This window comes from Triturus cristatus, chromosome 2_2 (assembly GCF_964204655.1).
Source record: "Triturus cristatus chromosome 2_2, aTriCri1.1, whole genome shotgun sequence".
Classification (NCBI taxonomy): domain Eukaryota; kingdom Metazoa; phylum Chordata; class Amphibia; order Caudata; family Salamandridae; genus Triturus; species Triturus cristatus.
In genome coordinates this window covers 691328184-691348222 of record NC_140582.1, presented here as the reverse complement: position 1 = coordinate 691348222, position 20039 = coordinate 691328184, and positions in this window count along the sequence as shown.

Genomic DNA, 20039 nt, shown 5'->3' with positions numbered 1-20039 from the left:
GGATGAATGAGTCAGCACTAGGCTGAATAGGCCAAACTGCATTTGGAGTGGAGGGAGGAGTAGCACCTGAGACTGAATGGGACTTTGCCTGCCTTCCACAATGCTGGCTCTGCCCCCTGTGGTGTGTCTGGGGCCAGAGCCTACACTGACAAAGGGGGTGGTGGTGCACCTTTAGAAAAGAGTGGGAGTGCCCCCAGAACTGGTTTGGACTGGGCGCAGAGCCCTGCGTCAGGGGGAGAACAAAGACACTAAGGGGTATAAGTATTGGGGCTGTGACCCCATGAAATGTGCTGTTGGTGCTTACTTGAAGACTGCTGGGCGCCAGTAGGAACTGCCGCAAAGGACTCCCCCTCTGCTGGAGGGCCCTGTGAGCTGGCCTGCCTGGGCCCAGCTCTGCCTTGTGGGCTTACTTGCAACTTGGTGGACTGCACCTGGCCAGAGGACTGCCAGGGGGAACCGCCGTGTGGGACCGGGCTGCTACCTGCTGGAGGGGCTGGAGGGACTGCCCCCTGCTTAGGGGCCCTACGTGCTGGCCTGCCTGCCTGCCAGCTACCACTGTGCAGGTGTCTCCAGTACCCCTGAAGAGAGGGGGTCCTGCCGTTCGAAGAGCGTCGCAAGTGCTTCCCCTTTGTTTGGTTGTTGTCTTTGCCCCCTTTTAATTTGAGGAGGGGAGGCTCCTGCTTCAAGCGCATCGTGAGCGCTTCATTGCATCCGAAAGTCAGGCAAAGGCAGCCTGACTGTGGTTGGGGCTCCCACAAGGAGAGCGAGAGCCCCGTGTGATTCCTGTTGCTGTTGTGGGCAGGGACAGTGGCAAGGTTGGGATGGAGCCTCCCGGGCTAGCCGGGCCACCAAGAAGGAATCCCCAACAAGAGGGTGGTCAGGCCTGAGGAAAGAGATCACCTGAGGGGCCACAGCTCTGAAGTTAACCCAGCTGGGGTCTGTAGGGCCTCAGTGCTTCCAACTTGCCGAGTGAAGGGGTGGAGTCCTGAAGTGCTTAGCCGCCGGCCAGTGCGGTGCGGGCAGCTGCGGTGAAGTGACCTAGCCAATTCAATTTAAAGCTTTTATTCGATTTGTACATACAAATCATACAAGCAAAAAAATACATAGTTAAAATGTTTAAAATCACCATATGACCACTTATAAGAAACGATGATAAGACGTGCAAAAGGCTGAAGTGCAACAATTAAGGAGTAATCTTGCCAGTTTGGGTCAATGTACTATTATAAAAGCAAAACGTACATGAATGAACAGACAGGAGATCAGTAGGAATTACTCAATGGGCCTTTCCTGGCAGCTGTACATCAAAATTTATAAATAATCATAATATACTGTGGACATCAACAAAATAAGAATAATACTTTAGTTACAAAAATGGTATAAAACTTGAAGACGTATATATACAGACAAAAATGTAAACAGTAATAGCAGCGAAATACAATACCTGGCAGCTGTATAACATAGGTACAGACAGGTAAGTATAAAAATATTATAGTACAATACTTTTCCTGACAGCTGTACACTTCAAAATAAAAGTAGCCAGGAAAAAACAGATCACCTCGTTCTCTAATGAGGATAAAAGTATCAGTGCTGTGTCTGTAGTACGAATATTATATTTGATAAAAATTGGCTTAACCCCTTCAGTGCCCATGACGAGCTGGACTCGTCATGGGCCGCGGTGGCGCTGTGCCCATGACGAGTCCAGCTCGTCATAGACCCCGCCCGCTAATACAACGGCCGGCACAGGGCGGGGAAAGGGGCGGGCACTGAAGGGGTTAAGGTATTTTAACCTGAGAGAATGATAAAATTTACAGAGAAGTAAAAAGTGGCAACTATTCTGCCGGGAAATACTGTCACACGGACAGGGTATATCTGAACTGGTTCTTGTGTTTGGAAATGCAACCAGATGGTGAACAATACCCAATCTGACACGTGTTAAAACATACTGATGGGAGGGACGGGTCACATACACAAGATAGGATTGGAACCCCGAAGTTAAATTTAAATCTTTATAAAATTTCACGGTAATAAGATTGCCAGAAATTTTATCTCGCTCTGCCTTTCGGAAGTTTAAGAACGTTGTCTTAATTTCTTTTTTTGAAATAGAAACAACCTCTTCTGGCTCGCGGAATACATCAATATTAAAAAGAAGGAGATACCAGCGGTGGATGTATCTCAACCACTGTATGCGTGAGGAGTGGTCCAAGCCTATACAATCAAGAATGATATCCTGAGTAAATCGAGTCTCTGGTTTAGCCCAAATAGAACGCCACAATAAAAGTGGCCGGACTGCTGCTAAATCAGAAATAAACTCGATCCCAACTTCTTCATGGATCAGCAGAATGGAAGCAGAAGGGGGGACACATAACAACCTCCTTAAAAACTTATTTTCCTCCTTCTGCAGGGATGTACCCACACTATGGCCCCATACACCTGCCCCATACAGTGCAGAGGGGACACAACAAACATTGTATATGTTCATCATGTCTAAAATGCTTCGTGAGCCGAGTTTAGAGGCAAAACGAAAAATACTGCCAGTAGACCGCAGCATTTTTAGTCTGATAGAATCAAATTCCGAGGTCCAAGACCCGCTATCGTTAAATGTAATTCCTAGATAACAAAAGGACTTGACAGAAGTCAACTTTTCCTTATCCAGAAAAAAGGTATGCTTTACCTAGCCATTACCATCCGATCCCTAAGAGGGTCAGAAGACTTCCACCCACGAGTGAGACAGAGGCTGCCGGAAGACAGGCAGAGGTTGCCTGGTTGTGGGCAGGACCCGACTGAGGGAGGAGGCTGAGCCTCGTGGGCTCAGTTCAACTAGGGAGACAGTGTTTACAATGCTGGCAATACCAACTGGGTTCATAACAACGTGGTAGTTACAACCAACGCACTGTTACCACGCGTGCCTTTACATCGCAAGACGTTTCAACAACTTGTGCTAGGTGGCGTGCAACACCAGTGAATGTTTTGGAATCTATTGGATTTTAAATCCAACACCTTCCCTGTTGCGCTAACTGGAGTAGGAATAGTAATTTATACTATTCCTAAGTCCAGGCGGAGCAGAGACTGGCTGTAGGTGGGGAGTCTCTTGGCAATCCGGCTGCCGGAGACCTCTCGGGGTAACGATGGGAACCATTGAGGGCTCCAGGGCCGAAGTGTCCCAATGTGATTCCGAAGCCGTGGGGACGAGATTTAGAAGGGTCATTGTAGATCTGCCAAGAAAGGAAACGGTGAGGACAGAAGGTGACTGCCTGGGGGGACCAGGGTGCCTTCTGCTCCGGGCCACTCTGTAGTGTTCTCGGCCCTGAAGGGCCACTGGCATACCTCTTTTGGGTGCGGAAGGAGAACCAAGGATATTCCCACATTTGTCCTCTTAAGTTTAGCTGCCCGCATGATCACGAGTGGCGGTGCACTTCCAAGATATCGGGGGCAATCATGTATTGAGGTGGCATTGCGGGGCGAGCCCAGGATAGGGCCCCCGTTTGGGAACACTGACTGGGGGACTGTATCCTTTTGGTAGGTATACTATCGGTCCCTGCTGCTGATTAGGTTTAGGCCTCAGGTGGTGCTGATAATGCCCACTGCAGATGCTGTTTCGCATAACTTGCTCTATTAGGGCGCAGTGATACTGTCACGTATGCCTAAAATGATGCATAATGTGGAATGCCTAACGTGATTTATGCCTAGGTGCCTTTACCAGTAGTTACTGGTTGCTGCATAATGTGGAATGCCTAACGTGATTACTGGTCGTGTTGTTACTTACCTGTTCTAATGGGTATGACAGTGGCTCGATTGGCCCTGTCGTGTATATAAGCCCCTGTAAAATGATACCTAAATGCCAGATGGCACAGTGTACAATTGTGATTATGTTCTGATGTGTTTATGGATAATACAAAGGCTATTTTTGATATCACCTTGTGTGGAGTTTCTTTTGTGGTGTGCCTAGAGTGTCGCCGCTGTGTGTTGCGCAAACGCTTTACACATTGGCTCTGGGATAAGCCTGACTGCTCGTGCCAAGCTACCAAGAGGGTTAGCAGGGATTATCATCAGCGTGTAACACCCTTGCACTGACTAGAGTGGTGGTTTCTGCCTGGCTTAGGCACAAGCCCTTGCCAACCAGAAATCCCTTTTCAATGTTCCCTTAGGTAAAAAGAAAACCAGGGTGTCAAGGACTTAGGTGACGCCACAGAACAATGGACTCAGGTTGAAGTAGCAAAAAGTCCTTCTGCCAGCTTAGATTTTTTTTTACTTTTTGTCAAGAAATGATTGGCAAGATCGTTGCAATAATGTCTTCATAAAAGGATTTGAATGAATTTGTACTTGGAAGAGATAAATGTGTGGAGAGGGCAAGAAAATGGATAGAAAACCTCTACATGTAAGTGACTCAACATTTTTCCCAATGTGGAAGTCAACAATAGTGCTATGTTGTGACTCCCCATAAATAAGTGTAATGTTCCATCCCTGGAATCTTTATGATTCAATGCAGAATCTCATGTTTATTTGAAATGGCCATATCCAAATAGAGTGCCAGTTTGTCTTTGAAACCAGTTTCAGTGAGAAAGATCAAATCTCATGTGCCCTCTTGCATAAGACCAAAAGGTTAGTGAGTGTGCAGGAAGCGACCAGAAATTGAGAAGTCAAGCTTGTAGCAATACAAAAGAAGCAGCAGCACTGCACGTATCTAACTTAGCAGGACTTGGTGGCAAATTCAATGGGTTCTAAGTAACACCGCCACCGGCATCATAGTTATTAGCTACTCCCGCTTCTGCAACACCCTGCTTAGTATAGGTAGAGATTGTGAGGGATGCATCATTAAGTTTAGCAAGGTCACAGCTGCATACCAAAATATACCTGAATAAAAGGAAGCTTCTGGGGTGGAAGAGACAAGACGGCATGCTGACTCCGAGTACTTACCACTTAAGGGTTTGCTTCTCGCAGTGGCACGATGTGAGCATTTAAATAGTGTGCAGATTGTCTACATATGCTCATACTGTCCCCGAGAAGCCAAATGACCAACTTCCTAAAATGAAATCCATTCAACAGTAATCTGGAAGAGCCATACCAAACAAAAGCTCCAATGCTCCCTAAGTATCAACAAGGGTATGGGTGGACTGAGGAGCCGCGAGAGGCACAACATTTAAAGGAGCTAAAAAGGACCTTTGATCAGAGGAACAGATTAATGTGGTTAGACAGTCCTACTTAAGAAAGAGATGAGAAGACGTTTAACAACAATTAGAAAATATTACTACAATGGAACACTAAACAAGTGCAAAACAACTGTGTTAATAAAACAACAGCAAAAGAAGGCTCCAGTAATTGGTAACACAAAAAAGCATGATAAATAAATTAAAGACTCAATGCCCTCAATCTGTCTGCAGATTAGAATATGAATGCCTGTGATGATGCCTATCAGTCTGTCAGGAAAATAATTTGTGACAGGGAGTGTCAAAAGGAAAGAAATTCTACTCTGTGTGGTAGAGCAGTCTTGGACTTCAATAATAATTAATCTAATAGAGCTCAGAGTGTGTGTTGCAAATCTTGCCGTTGTCTCTGTGCAGCTCTGGAACTAATAAATCTTTCAAGTGTAACTATTGAAATAACCTGTTCCTATCCCTGCAGGAAAATAAGCTTACTAATTTGTAGCAACTTCAGATGTGGCAAAGGTGCTACCAATAAAGACTTCCGTCAACTAATTTTTCCAGTATATCAAGCCAGTACTTTCTACTTATGCATCAGTAATTAAGTTCAGGTTGCTTTGTATGTTTCCGTTAGCCTTACTACATTTTATCCTGCATTTCAGGCATTATTTTTTTCATGAGGGATATTGCAAGACATTTGGTTAGTGGTTGATCGGAGTGAACCCCTACTCAAGCAGCAACCATACTCCTTTTCAGGGTGAAGCACAAGCAAACCCCAAATTAACCTGTGATCAGCTCTCTGGTACCTGGTCACATACCACTCAGGCTTAACTTAGGGGTAATGGGTAAAGTATGTGGGCAGCACTTCAAACAGTAATAAAGTTAAAACACAACAAAAGAAATATCTCACACAATTAAAAAAATTAGAGTATATTTTAATAAATAAATCAAGACCAAAACAACAAAAATCCAACCAGTAGAACCGGAAATATGCATTAAAAGAAGTTCAGTGAAATAGCACCAAAAAACACAAGGTGCCAGCTGTTGATATCTGGTCACACATGACTGGGACAAAGTCACAGGTTCAGGCCGACCGTGATGAAGTGTGGGCTGGCTCCAGGGTCCCAATTAGGCCCACTGAACAAGTGTGCCTTTATTCTTGGTCTGCGGAGCGTTGCAAGGTCCCGAGTTGAGGAGATGCCGCACAGCCGAGGAGATGCATCAGTTTCGAGGAGCTGTTATGCAAGGTTCCGCGCCATCATCAAGGATTCCGTCAATGAGGAATTGCTATGCTAAGTCCACCGTCAAAGATGCATTGCGCTGTAGAGGTGATGCATCAATTTTAAAGACCTGTGAGGGTGCAATGTGAGAACTTCCATCTTCATCGAGGCTGCCGTTGACAAGGGATTTGTGATGTGAGGGCCTGGGTTAGTACAGGTTTGCACAGCAGCTTTTCCGATGTGGACTGTGAAGTTGATGTGAAGTCATTGCTCTGGGAGAACCCTCACAGCAGAGGCATTGCATTGGTTCTACTTGAGATTGCTCCTCTTAGCAGAGGAGATGTGCCAATTCTCCTCGATTCCCAGTTGGGCTTGTAGAGTACATTCAGGCCCTCTTCGAATGGTCAAGGGCTGAAGTGGCAAAACATGGCAGGGTAGGACTCACAGACAGCAGGGTCTAGGTGCTGGGTTCCGGGTTGTTGAAGCCTTCTGTTTATAAAGATCTAGTCAGGAGGCCAGCCAACTAGCCCTTGGAATCACTCTTGGGTCCTAGCACAGCAGAGCAGCAGTCCAGTAGAGTAGCAGTCCTTTCAGCAGCAGAACAATCCAACTTCCTGGCAGAGTATCCACAGGTACAGAAGTGTACTGAAGAGTTGGTGTCTGGGTTGCAATATTTATTCCAGGGCCTTCATTTGAAGAGAAAGAAGCTTGGATGATGAGGTATGATACCCCAAAACTGGTCCCAGGATGCTTGGGTCTGGTCCTGGGAGGACTTGGCTTGGCAGATTTGGCTGACCTGTTCCCATGGGGAGCAGGGTCAAGACTGATTTGCATATGGCCAGCACAATTATGATGCTGGTGGAAGACAGCCTTTCTGTGGCGGTTCAACCGCCATTGAAAGGCTGGCGGAGAATGCCTTCCAGAGCCCGTTTTGTGCCCCTCTTGTGTTGGGGGAGATGTGGGTGCACTGGGGGGGTACCCATGGTACCCCTCTACATTTCACTGCACCAAGAGGCAGGCACAGTGTAGTGCCTGCCACGTAGTGCAGTGAAGTGCACAACATGCTCCTTTCATCATCATGGCGGTGCTGCTGTCAGCAGCCATCACCGCAATGTTAAAGGTGCGGAAGCCGACTGCAGCAGTGGCGGTCCCATCATGATTGAATAGGTAGGACCGCCGCACGCATGGTGATCGGACACAATCACCGCTGCGGTGGTGGGCGGATCAAATCCGCCCACCATCCTAATGAGCCCCTTAATCTCCAAACCATATGATCAAATTTTGGAGGGGCTGAACAATAACAAATCTCTTATTTCCACCAACATCATCATCATCATCATCAAAGAAGCTTTATTTGACTATGCAAGTCATAAAAGCACATACAGATAAAAGATATAAAAGTTGAAAAAAATCAACAGTGCAAGAGTTAAAACATTTGTGCAAAAAATATTTGTGCAAAAATTGTTTGTGCAAAAAACATGTGCAAAAAAGAGATCAGAGCCATCATTATCAAACCTTGCATGTTAAAACAATGTTAAAAAATGTTGAGTGGAAGCAATCTCATGCGCCGTAGTGGACTTAAAAGAGCCCCACAAGTCCTGGTATGCTCACATGGTCCTGAACGATATTAAATGATTTCATCATGAACAATTTCCAGCCCTAAATTAGTTTGGAGCGACTGTGCCACATCCACCTCAGAAATTTAGCCAAGGGGATTGCATACCTAGGTCTGTTATTTTTACTACAAAGAGGCAGCAAGTCTATGTCAGAAAGCAGTATGTAACAAAACATATCAGGCTAAAAATCGTATTTATCACCACTATCTTTCATAGTCTTTCATGGTGCTGTTTTTATATTCTACCTTAATTTAAAAAAACCAGCCTTTCAATTATTATTGTCTGGAACACACTGAAAACCTGCGCTTGTGTCTATGGACTACAAATACCAACTGCAACAGGAAGTATTCATGAAGACCTGGCAGCCACTGTGCAATTATTTCAACAGTATTAGTCCTGCTATTGCTCAGCAAAAGAATCTCTCTTCCAGGACTTGTGAGGAAACGGGTTTACACCAACTGGTGGTTAGTTCTGAGCAGCCCAGTCTTGTGACCTTCTGTGCTTGCTGCTGCATCTAACTGTTTATCAGCTGTCATTGTCTAAAGCTCCTTGTGCATGCATTGATCTTTGAATCTTTAAGTACTGGAACTCTTGTTGACTGTTTCATGTCCAATTCCTGTTTTACCTCTACCATTGTCAGTGTCCACTTCCACTGCAGCTTGCTGAAGATTTTTCGCATGTTTCCGAGAGGAAGATGGAGAGTTTGCAATATCCCAGGGCAGGTACGTTTGTATTCAGCAGAATGCATGTGGGCAGGACCGTTCCAAACAGGGTAAATAGAGGGAGGTGTATCGGATTTAACGGGTGGAATGTCTTATTACGTGGTGGCAAATCATTCACAAGAGTCAGTCACTGATGCTTTAGAAACAGAGCGCGAAGGACAGGGGAAACTTACATCAGTTCAATGCGAGTGGCTGTTTTTTGAAGGGTTTTTCATTAAATATACACGGGCCATGTTGATGGTTAGCTAAGAAACTCCGTAGCATTAGGCAGAAGGGCGCTAGATAGGGGAGACTAACACCAGTTTTTGAGCGATTGGCTGTTCTTTGAAGGGCTTTCATTCAAATATACATCTGGTATGTTGGTAGTCAGTTAAGAAACTCCGCAGCATTGAGCAGAAGGGGGTGTTCACGGGGGCTGGGCATGATAATGAGGGGGATGTGTGTACATTTCATTTCATTTATTTATTTATTTTTTCGTTTTCACATTTGTGCACAATAATTCACGGAGTACAACAAGATGATTGATAGATAAAGTTTATTGTTGAAGATATGCATTATATTACATGTACATGCTGATTATTGATTATTAATTACGACATATTTTATTTGTAGTTACCCCTGACGAAGGACTCATGTAGTCCGAAATGCATTGGGTTTTAATAAAAAGAACATGCCTGGGATGAATCATGCGTTTATCGTGTTTTTGATAGAAGTCCGGATGGTCTCATCAGATACATAGGAAACCTGGGAAATTGCATGATGTTCTTAGTGTGGATCGAGTGGAGTCGAGTTCAAGCAGAAAATTCAATGGATAATTACCTAAACACGGATTAACTTAAACATTTGTGGACTTGTGCATGTTGCAGTGCGACTGGTTTCGGGGCGTAATGACGCCCCACCTAATTCATAGTATATCAAGTGCAACCAGGGCAAGGCACTACACCAGTTTTGCACGCACTCTTGGATGACTTTTGACAAACATCGGAATCAGAACTGAACTTTGGTGTGCATCCCATTACTTTCATTCATGAATGAAGATTTTTCGCAGCCATGCAAGCATTTTGTTTTACTGTATTTTCTGTCTCTAGTCTGCAGTCAGGTGCTGCTCCCTCCCTGGCTTCTTGTCTCTTTCCTTTCCTGCTACCTCATCCCTTTGCTTCTTTTCTTGTATTCCTGTTTCAGATCCAGTTATCCCTGTTGTTTTTCCTTGTGTGTCTGCCCTTAGCTACTGGCTACTTTTTTCTACTGTTTGTTTAACTGCCCATTTCTTATGTTTTCCCATTACATTGTCTAGGTTACCTTGCAGGGGGTATGACATGCTTGTTACAGTCCTATTCCTCATGAGCTTGTCTTGGCATTGTCTCCAGCTTTGACCTGCCTTACCTTTTACAGTTCTGAGTATGCTTCTGCAGGCCCTGCCTTGTTTGCTTCCCAGTTGTACCTTGAGGCCAGGCTAGTGTGCTCCCCCTGCTCTGTCGAATATTCAGTTTTGCCCTTCTGTTTTGCTAATCTCATCCTTGCATTGTATGTTTTTGTGAAATGTACATGCTAGTCTACTATTTTCGTTTTGTCCTTCCGTGTGTCGAACTTTACTACTTTTGAATGCACCCCTCTTCCTTGGCAATTCCTGCCCCTTCGTTTGTCTAATGGTGCATGTAGTCGTTTGTGCCTTAATTGTGACAGTGTGATATTTCCATTTTCTTAGGAATCTTCAACTATGGCCATAGAGGCTTGTCTTGTGTATGTTAGTACAATCCTTTTGTGCCCCGGAGTCGAGTTACAGAATTCAGCTGCCCTCTTTTAATGGGGGTTTTCAGTGGCTATCTGACAGAGAAACCTGCACCAAGATATTTAGTTAACCTATTACTGTGGGAAGTTCTGTATCTTACATGTGTACCACCTGTGTGGTAAACCAGTGCATTTGCCCAGTTATTTATGCCAGGGGCGGCTCCTCCATGTGAGCGTAGGAGCGTCGCCCCACTGCTTCCTCGCAGTGCGAGAAGCAGATACATAAAGTGGTATCATGAATACCATTTTATGTTTCTGCTTCTCGCACTGCGAGAAAGCAGAAGGCAGGGTTTGGTTGAGGGGTGTGGGTGGGCAGTCCTGCTCCAGGCATGGGAGGAGTGGCTTGCCCACTGTTGTGGGCACAGGCTGTTTGGTTGGCCCCAGGGCCGACCAAACCAGTCATGCACACTCTCTGTTTTCTCCATGTAGGCTGCATGCAGCCTGCATGGTGAAAACGGCCTCCCTTAGACACCTGTGCCGTCGGCATCCCAGCCAATCACAACACTGCCATTGCAGCATTGTATAGGGAGGGGAGGGAGGTTGCCTGCTTGGATGCTTCCTGTGTGGAGGAGAGGACGCAGGACAATGCGGGACTAGACCGGAGTGGGCCTCGAAGGTAAGTTACATAAAAGAAATGTAATTAAAATCAACCCCCCAGTACGACTCCCTTCCCGGCGACCCCCCAACCCGCGAGTCATGCTGGCCGCAACTGATTTATGCCTTTCCCTGCTTGTACACATTAGGATGACTTTTTATCTCTCTCTTGGTCCTATTCTCCTACCGTGCTTGTGTCTGTTCTTTCCTGGTGTGTATCATTGCTTGCTTAGATGCTTCTGTTCACCATCTCCTGCTTTGCCGTCTGATAGTTATTGACTTTAAGCTGTGCTCCCTCTGAGCCCCATAACACTCTTGGAACATCAGTGTCATCTTTCATTCCATCATTACTTTCAGTCACTTCCAATTTTCAGTCCTGTCCTCATTTTGCTCCCTTTTCTTCATTTTCCCTCTTTTATCATCAAGTGTCTGCCTTCAGCCTCCTAAATTCCTTATGTGACTATTATACCCATGTTAATTTCCATTTGGCCAACAGCAATGGTGAACAAATGTCCTGAATATCCCCAGACAATCACAATTTTCAGAGGACTGTCCCAACATCCCAGCACTTTACTTAATTTTAAATACATGTCACAGTTTTTGGGACACGTATCAGCTCATCCTGCAAAGCAGAAATGCAACATAAACCCAATGCCTCTGAAGAGTGATGTAATTTACCTTTTTGTTTCAGCCAGCACAGAAGGAGGTCAGTTGTATACGGCCAGCAGACAGGATGCAGATTGGAGAGAAGGGCAGGTGTGCTGAAGGGGAAGGTCCTGCCATAGATAATGTTTTGTTAACATAGCCATGTAAATGTGTGATATATATATATATATATATATTCACTGAAAAAACAGGTTTCAGGGACGTTATAGTTAGTTGGACATTTGACTCATGTAAAACTAGAGAAATTTGCACGTTATAGTTAGTTGAGCTAACTAGAACTCGCGCGCCCGCAATGTACTGGTGATGACGTCACATATTACATCACTCATGACATGGTCAGTGACATCACTGATGACATCACTGATGACATCTCAAATGACATCACTGATGACATCATCAAGTGAATGTGTGTTTCTGTAAAGTTTAAATATTTTTCATATATATCTGTGCCAAGGTGTATTGAAGAATGAGTGGATTTACAAGTGCCTGAATGGTTTATTTAGTAGGTGCGTGACTGACTGTATAAGTGAGTGATCGAACATGTGTTACTGAATGCATGGGTTAGTGACTAAACTATGTGAAAGTCTGTATTAGTGTCTCAGTTGGTGTATAAGCGGCTGAATGGGTTGGTGAGTAGCTACATGAGTGTCTATATGGGTTATTGATTTGTTGTCTGAGTATCTGTATGTGGCAGAGTGTGACTGTATGTATAGGTGTATGAGTGCATATTATAGTACTGTATTGATGAGTAACTGCATGTATAAGTGACTGGATGTGTATGTAGACCTTGGCAATAGTGGGTGGTATGTAGTATCTGGCACTGTTGTGCGTATGGTTTCAAAAATAGTAGTCTGTATTTTAGAGTGCGTGTATCAAAGTTTATATTAGGGCATCAGTATGTGCATCAGATTATCACGTGGATGATGTCATCAGTTATGTCATTTGAGATGTCATCAGTGATGTCATGAGTGATGTAATATGTTATGTCATCACCAGTGCATTGTGGGCGCGCGAGTTATACTTAGCTCAACTAACTATAACGTGCAAATTTCTCTGGAGTCAAATGTCCAACTAATTATAACGTCCCTGAAACCTATGGTTTTTTCAGTGAATTTCTAAGGTTTTTTAAATGCTAATCCCTAACTATAAAGTCTGTAAAACCTATGGTTTTTTCAGTGAATTTCAAAGGTTTTTTAAATGTTAATTTCAAATTTTAATATTTATAAAACTATATTTTTTCTTTTTTTGTTGTTGTCATATTTTGTAACTCTATTATCCTTTTTTTTTAAATTTGAAAAATTATTTAATTTTTTATATCTTCAAAAAAAGTATGTATATCTTCTATTTTGTTGTTGTTGAGAAAACTGGACTCCCGTACCGGTAGTGTACCAAGCTCCATCAGCACGCAAATCCTATCCGCCATATTGTTAAACTCGTAAAGAATGCGCATTTCGTATCCGACGGCTTCGTATCACCGCGTCCTGCCTAACATCATATACGTATAAGGTCGCACCAGCTGCTAGTTTGGTATGCGACGGGTGTGCGGTACCAAGCGTTACGTCATATACGTATGAGGTCGTGCCAGCTGTGTGTTCCGTATGCGACGACTGCACACTTCCAGGCCCTGTGTTACGTCATAGACATATGGTGCCGCGCCGGGTGTGCCATTCCCTCAATTATTTTTTATGCCTCAAAACTATATCTAAATAAGTTTAAAGTGTATATGAGAGCAAGCGATAATCTAAAATATTTTAAACATTTAGATAGTTCTAACTGTAATAAACGTATATTATGGTAAGTATATTTCCTCAAAATCGCGTCGGGTGCGGCCTCCTTGCGCGCTCGGTGCGCGATTGCCATGTAACCTTAAAAAAAGCGTTTGATTGGTTCATAACATCTCCCATTGTAACAGTTGGAGGACCCCACCAATTTTAGTCATTCTCTCTACAGCGTTTGATGAGAGACACCTCTTCTGCTTAGAGAGCTTTTTTTAAAAGCTTTTGCTGTGTACACATATCTTATTGTACACACAACATGCAACGATCATCTTGATCAATATTCATGCTCTGTACAGTAGCCTTCCACGTGTGATGGCCATGCATCTGAAACGTTACATCAAAAAACAAATGTGTGTTACACGATGCCCCTTGTGTGTGTGTGTGTGCGCATTATTGTGCTGCCTTTCGGCCTGGGTATTGGTGGCTCGAAGGGGTATCATCAGCCAAGGGTAGAGTGCACATCCTAGATCACATGTGACAAATAGTAAAGAGTAATGTGTAGATTTGTGTTGCAGTATGCTCTGTTGTCAGGCTTTACCACTATAGTAGTGTGTCATATGTGAGACTTTCAGAGTTGAGACTTGAGAGTTTAAGGACCTGCTGGAACGTACTGTAGGCCTGAGCCAGCGGGCAGCTATGCCCTACAGACACATGGTGTTGGCTTTTGGGGCACTGTAGTGAGCTGACTACTAAGTGAACATGCACAGAGGCTTGCGCCACTGGATTGCACACGCACATTATGCTTCTAGCATGTGCTCTGTTCCTTTTGTATGTGAACGTTGGCATAACATATTATTATTTAACCTTGTGTCTTCTCGTGCACTCCAACTCCTCTTTGAACCACGATTACCACTAACAGTTGGTAGATGGTACTTCAAGAAGGAAGGATACACTCAACTGGTGTTTAAGCTTGAAATAAACCTTCATTTACCTCAAGACGTTTCCACCATTATAGTTTTTTTTCCTTTTCAGACACTGAGTTAGTGGAACCAGATGAGGCCCTGCACATTCAGACACCTTCCATCGTGGTATCAAGACACCATCCCCGACCGGAGACCTGCTGTGCCACCCTGAGAGCGGCATCCCAGAGTTGGAGCTCGCACCGGCATGTCGTTGGACACACCGGTTGTGGCAGGTGAGCAGTGAAGCTTCGGTGTGCAGGAGCTGCAATTGAGCACACTGCAGGGGAAGTTGCTGGGATGCAGCAGCCTGGGTGCACAGGTGCAGACAAGCGATGTTGCCGTAGATAATAATGTAATCTCTGGTCTCATTCATATCTCTGTTTCATTTTAAAGACTTGCTGGACCGCACTCTTTCTCGTGGACCCCAGCATCCCAGACACATGGGTGACGGGAGGTGAACAATGAGGGCTGGGTGCAGTAGGCCGACGCTCTGTCTCCTCCTCCCTCTGTTCTTTTGACTCCCATTCTCCCTTCCACCCACTCGCTCTCTGTCCCATTCTCACTTTCTTCCTTTCATTCTAACTACCTTTCTTTTTCTCTTGGACATGGCACACATACTTATGTTTCTTTTTTGTCTTACAGGTTTTGTATGCTGCTTCCGGAGTAGTCCCACCCACTTATTTCATGTTTTTCTGTTGTTTGTTCGAATAAAGTTGCGTTTCCATTTATTTGTGTTGTTTTAATAAAAGTTATTTTTTTTACCAATAAATAAGTGAGTGTATGGGTCTTCTTTTTCTGACAACACTTGTCTGTGTTTTATTGTGAAAATCGGCGGTTGATGGAGGTTATGAGGGAAAACAGTTGTAATTTTGCGGTGCACCTACCAAATATAAACCAACGGACTATTACATAAATGAAGCCTAGGTAATTCTACAACTGCAAGGCTTCTATGAGTGTATCACTTTATAAGATATTGGTTCTGTAATCACACTGCCCGTGTGATTACAGAACCAATAAGGCACTGCTTAGCGCCACCGAGGCTTCAGGGACTGGCGATGCCCACCCTGCATATTTAAGTAAAGTCCTGGAGGGTGGCGATCCCCGGACTTGAGTTTGCCTTGAAGCCCCCCCAAACAATTACTAAACAATACCCGGGGAGGTGGCGATCCCCAAGGCTACAAAACGACTCTGTACCCTTCCGTGCCTAATTTATATGTGAGATTAAGGTCCCCAGTGCTGCAGAGACCACACAATATAATAATGGGATTGGTCCCGGAACATTACCCAACAGGGGTCTCATTTAAATGAACGGATGAGACCCCGCTTCATTTTTTTTTTCTCCATTTTTACCATCCGGAGTCGCTTTATTGAAGCGATACGAGGTTTTTCTCCTCTTACTTCAACGAGGCAAACAAGGATTTGCTATCACAGGGTGGAAGCCATGCTCCCGCCCTGTAATAGAAAATATAAATGTCCCGCGGAGGCACACCCTGGAACATAGTATGAACTGCACCTGGGAGGTGACGCTCCATAGAGCAATGATTCATTGGTTACTGCATAACTACAACATTAGTATAAACGCATACTAACACTACTTGCACACGTGTTGTACAGCAACCAAAGTGTAGTGAAGAGGCAGAGGAAGCCCAAAATCAAAAAATTAAAATCCTACCAGGTCAGATGACATAGTTCCATGAGCCGACAACCCTGGGATGAGTCGAAACAGCTTCACCAAGAAAACTGGTCTTCAGCAGAACGCAAGGAAGCTCAAAATATTGGTGAGTGCTGCCTTCTTTTTACTTTCTCCCGCTCATCACCAAATTTATGTAGTGAAGAGGAAGACCGCAGTGGATCCGATAAGTAGATTTATTGCAGGAAAAGAAGACAGCTTAAACAGCCACCAACAGGAGCAGACAGCAAGGCAACCGTCTTCTCCAGCACCGTGTACAAACTCCCCAAGATTCCCCTCATGACAGCCCTACATTCTAACATTACATACTTACATTCTAGTAGCATTACATACTAACATTCTACTATGACTTACATTGGAATACTACACAGAGCACATGACTTTACAGCAATGAGCTCATGGTTTCATCCACGAGTCTTGAGACCGGTAGGGGTGAGTAGTTCGCTTCCCACTCCCTGTATTGTATATACACAAACTAACACTACTTCCACAGGTATGCTACAGCGCACAGAGCACATCACTTTACAGCAATGAGCTCACGGTTTAATCCCTGAGTCTTCAGACCATTAGGGGTGAGTAGTTCGCTTCCCACTCCCTGTATAGTATAAACGCATACTAACACTACTTACACAGTTATACTACAGTGGACAATATGCTACAGCCCACAGAGACCATCACTTTACAGCAATCAGCTCGGTTTGATCCCCGAGTCTTCACACCGGTAGGCGTGAGTACTTCGCTTCCCACTTCCAGTATAGTATAAACGCACGGTAGAGGTCAGTAGTTCGCTTCCCACTCCTTGTATGGTATAAATGCCTACTAACACTACTTGCACAGGTATGCTAAAAAGACCAGAGCACATCACTTCACAGCAATGAGTTCATGGTTTAGGCTCGCGGTTTCATACCCGAGTTTAGCAGCATCTCATCTCAGCACCATGTCATTCTTCGCACTCCCTCACAGAGGTTACAGTGCTCCTATCCTCCTATCCTCCTGTTTACTATTCTTTTCTCCCTTTTTTCCCCTTACTCATTATAACTGAATCACAAAATGGCTGCCAACACTTCATAGTTGCAACATCTCGCAGCCAATAAGCAGCAAGCTCGTGCTCATAATGCCTCAGCCAATCAGATGGCAGAATTCCTAAATATCGATATCAGCAAATTTCGATATTTCTCCAAAACTACTGAACGGATTTACACCAAGAAAACAAAAGCATGCTTTCTAGACCAAGACCCTTCTCCCTGTCAAATTTGGGGTAATTCTGTTCACTCGTTCGACCTGTAGCCTTGTCTAAAATTTCCTATGGAAATGAACATGGAGAAAACACGTTTCGGGACCCCCCTTTTTTCTTGGCTCCCCCTTGACGAATCACCCCCAATCTTTCAACATAGGAGCTGATATGAACAAAGAATTAGTTTGGAAAATATCATGAAGATTCATCAAACGACGCCAAAGTTATAAGCAAAACAAAAAATGTTCTTCCTATGATCCGCGCACCCTCCTGATCACGAGCTTCATGCTAATTGGCTGTCAACACCCCAAACCAGGAAGTGTTGGCAGCCATCTTGTGCCTCGGTAGAACTGAGGCACAAGCAAACAGAAAAATAATCGCAAAAAACAAGAAAAGGGGGCAGGGAAGAAACACCCACAGGGACCCCCAAGGCCAAAAAAAGCATTAAAAAAAAATAATCTGCAAGATTCGTGCCAAAAAAACCTAACCTGTGTTGGGGGCTCGAGGCCCCCACACACCCCAGGGGCCGCCACCTCCCCAAGGCACTAAGTATGCAAATTGGGGGGTCTGTTATGGACCCCCCAGCCCCCGGGACCACCACCTCCCTGGGGCTTTGCTAATGTTGGGGGGGCTGCGCGGCCCCCCTCCTGGAGTCCTGTCATGGCCCTGGGGACCGCCACCCCCCCAGGGCCAGCTCCTGCAGTGTCCCGGGTGGCTCCCGCCCTGTCATAGTAAACTGCTTTGGTTTTTGGAAGAGAGAGAGCAGGAAATCCTGTCTCTCTTCCAAAAACCAAAGACGATTGCTTTTCCACATGGGGAGCTGCATCTTAGCAACTCCCCGTGTGGAAAAGCAATACCAGGCTCCCGCAGAACGCGGGGAGCCTGTGGGACCATGAGTGGAATGGAGACCCCCCCACGGTCCCCAACGGATAGGGCCAGCCCCGGGGGATGGGGTCCCCGGGGTCATGAGTGGCCCAGGAGGGGGGCCACACAGCCCCCCTCCCAAATTATAAAAAAAAAATCAAAAAAGAAAAAAAACGGAAAGGCCGGCCCCGGGGGATGGAGTCCCTGGGGCCATGAATTGCCTAAGGAGGGGGGCCATGCCGCCCCCCTCCAAAAATTTAAATAAATACAAAAAACTGGCTATGCCCTGGGGGATGGGGTCCCCAGGGCCTATTATGGCCTCAGGAGGGGGGCAACGCGGGCCCCTTCCAATTTTTTATATAAAAAAGGGGTCAGGCCCTGGGGGATGGGGTCCCCAGGACCAATAAAAAGGAAAAGAAGGGGGGCCACACAGTCCTCCTGCTTAAAAAAAAAAGAAAGACCGGCATCGCGCCGGAGGCCCCGCCCCCTCCCTGCAGCACTCTGCAAACGCGCCCCCTGGCATGTTTGCAGATGGGGAACTAATTACCATTGAATACTGGGCCACGGGGCGCGTTTGCACAGTAGTGAAGGGAGGGTGCGGGGCCTGAGGTGACATGTGTGTAAACACGCCCTGTGGTGCATTTTAAGTTGGGGAAATTAATTCTTCTTCAATCCTGAGGTCCCCTGGGGGCCAACTAGCCCACCAGGTATATATCAGTGATGTCATTTGAGATGTCATCAGTGATGTCATGAGTGATGTCACTGACCATGTCATGAGTGATATAATATGTGAAGTCATCAGTAGTGCATTGCGGGTGCGCGAGTTATAGTTAGCAGAACTAACTATAACGGGGTAATTTCAATGGTTTTGTACGAGTGAAATGTCCAACTAACTATAACGCCCCTGAAACCTATGGTTTTTGTGTGAATATATATATATATATATTACTTACTGGCGGTCACCAGTTATAGTTAGGACCAAGTTTAAGTTTCCATAGCAAGAGCATGTTTTGTTTTGCTTATAACTTTGGCGTCGTTTGATGAATCGTCATGAAATATTCCAAACTAATTCTTTGTTCATATCAGCTCCCATGTTGAAAGTTTGGGGGAGATTCGTCAAGGGGGGCTGAGGAAAAAAAGGGGGGTCCCAAAACATGTTTTCTCCATGCAATTTCCATAGGAAACTTTAGACAAGCCTACAGGTCGAACGGGTGAACGGTACTACCCCAAATTTGGCAGGGAGAAGGGTCTTGGTCTTGAAAGCACACCTTTGTTTATTTGGTGTAAATCCGTTCAGTAGTTTTGGAGAAATATAAAAATTTACAGATATCGATATTTGGGAATTCTGCCATCTGATTGGCTAAGGTGTTACGAGCACGAACTTGCTGCTTATTGGCTGTGAGCGGTGCGAGCGGTTGCAACTAGGAAGTGTTGGCAGCCATTTTGTGATTCTGTTGAAGCGAGTAAGGGGAAAAAAGGGCGAAATAAGTAGGAAAGAGGAGGGTAGGAGAAGCCTTACCTCTGTGGGGTGTTTAGGGTGTGTTATACAGGGGGTGCGAAGCCAACTACTCATCCCTACCAGTCTGAAAGTGCTGGGCTACGGAAATTAAGTGAGGTATTGCCTAGAGTCTAAGGTGAGCTGCTGCGGGACTCGGGGGGATTAAAGCGGGAGCCCAAACTGTGCGTCTTATGCTGTGACTGAAGTCATGTGCCCTGGCCACTGCACCACACCTGTGTAAGTAGTGTCATCATTTGTTTATTCCTACTAGGACGAACTATTGACCCCTACTTTTCTGAAAGTGCTAGGGTAGGCAAAATATGTGAGGT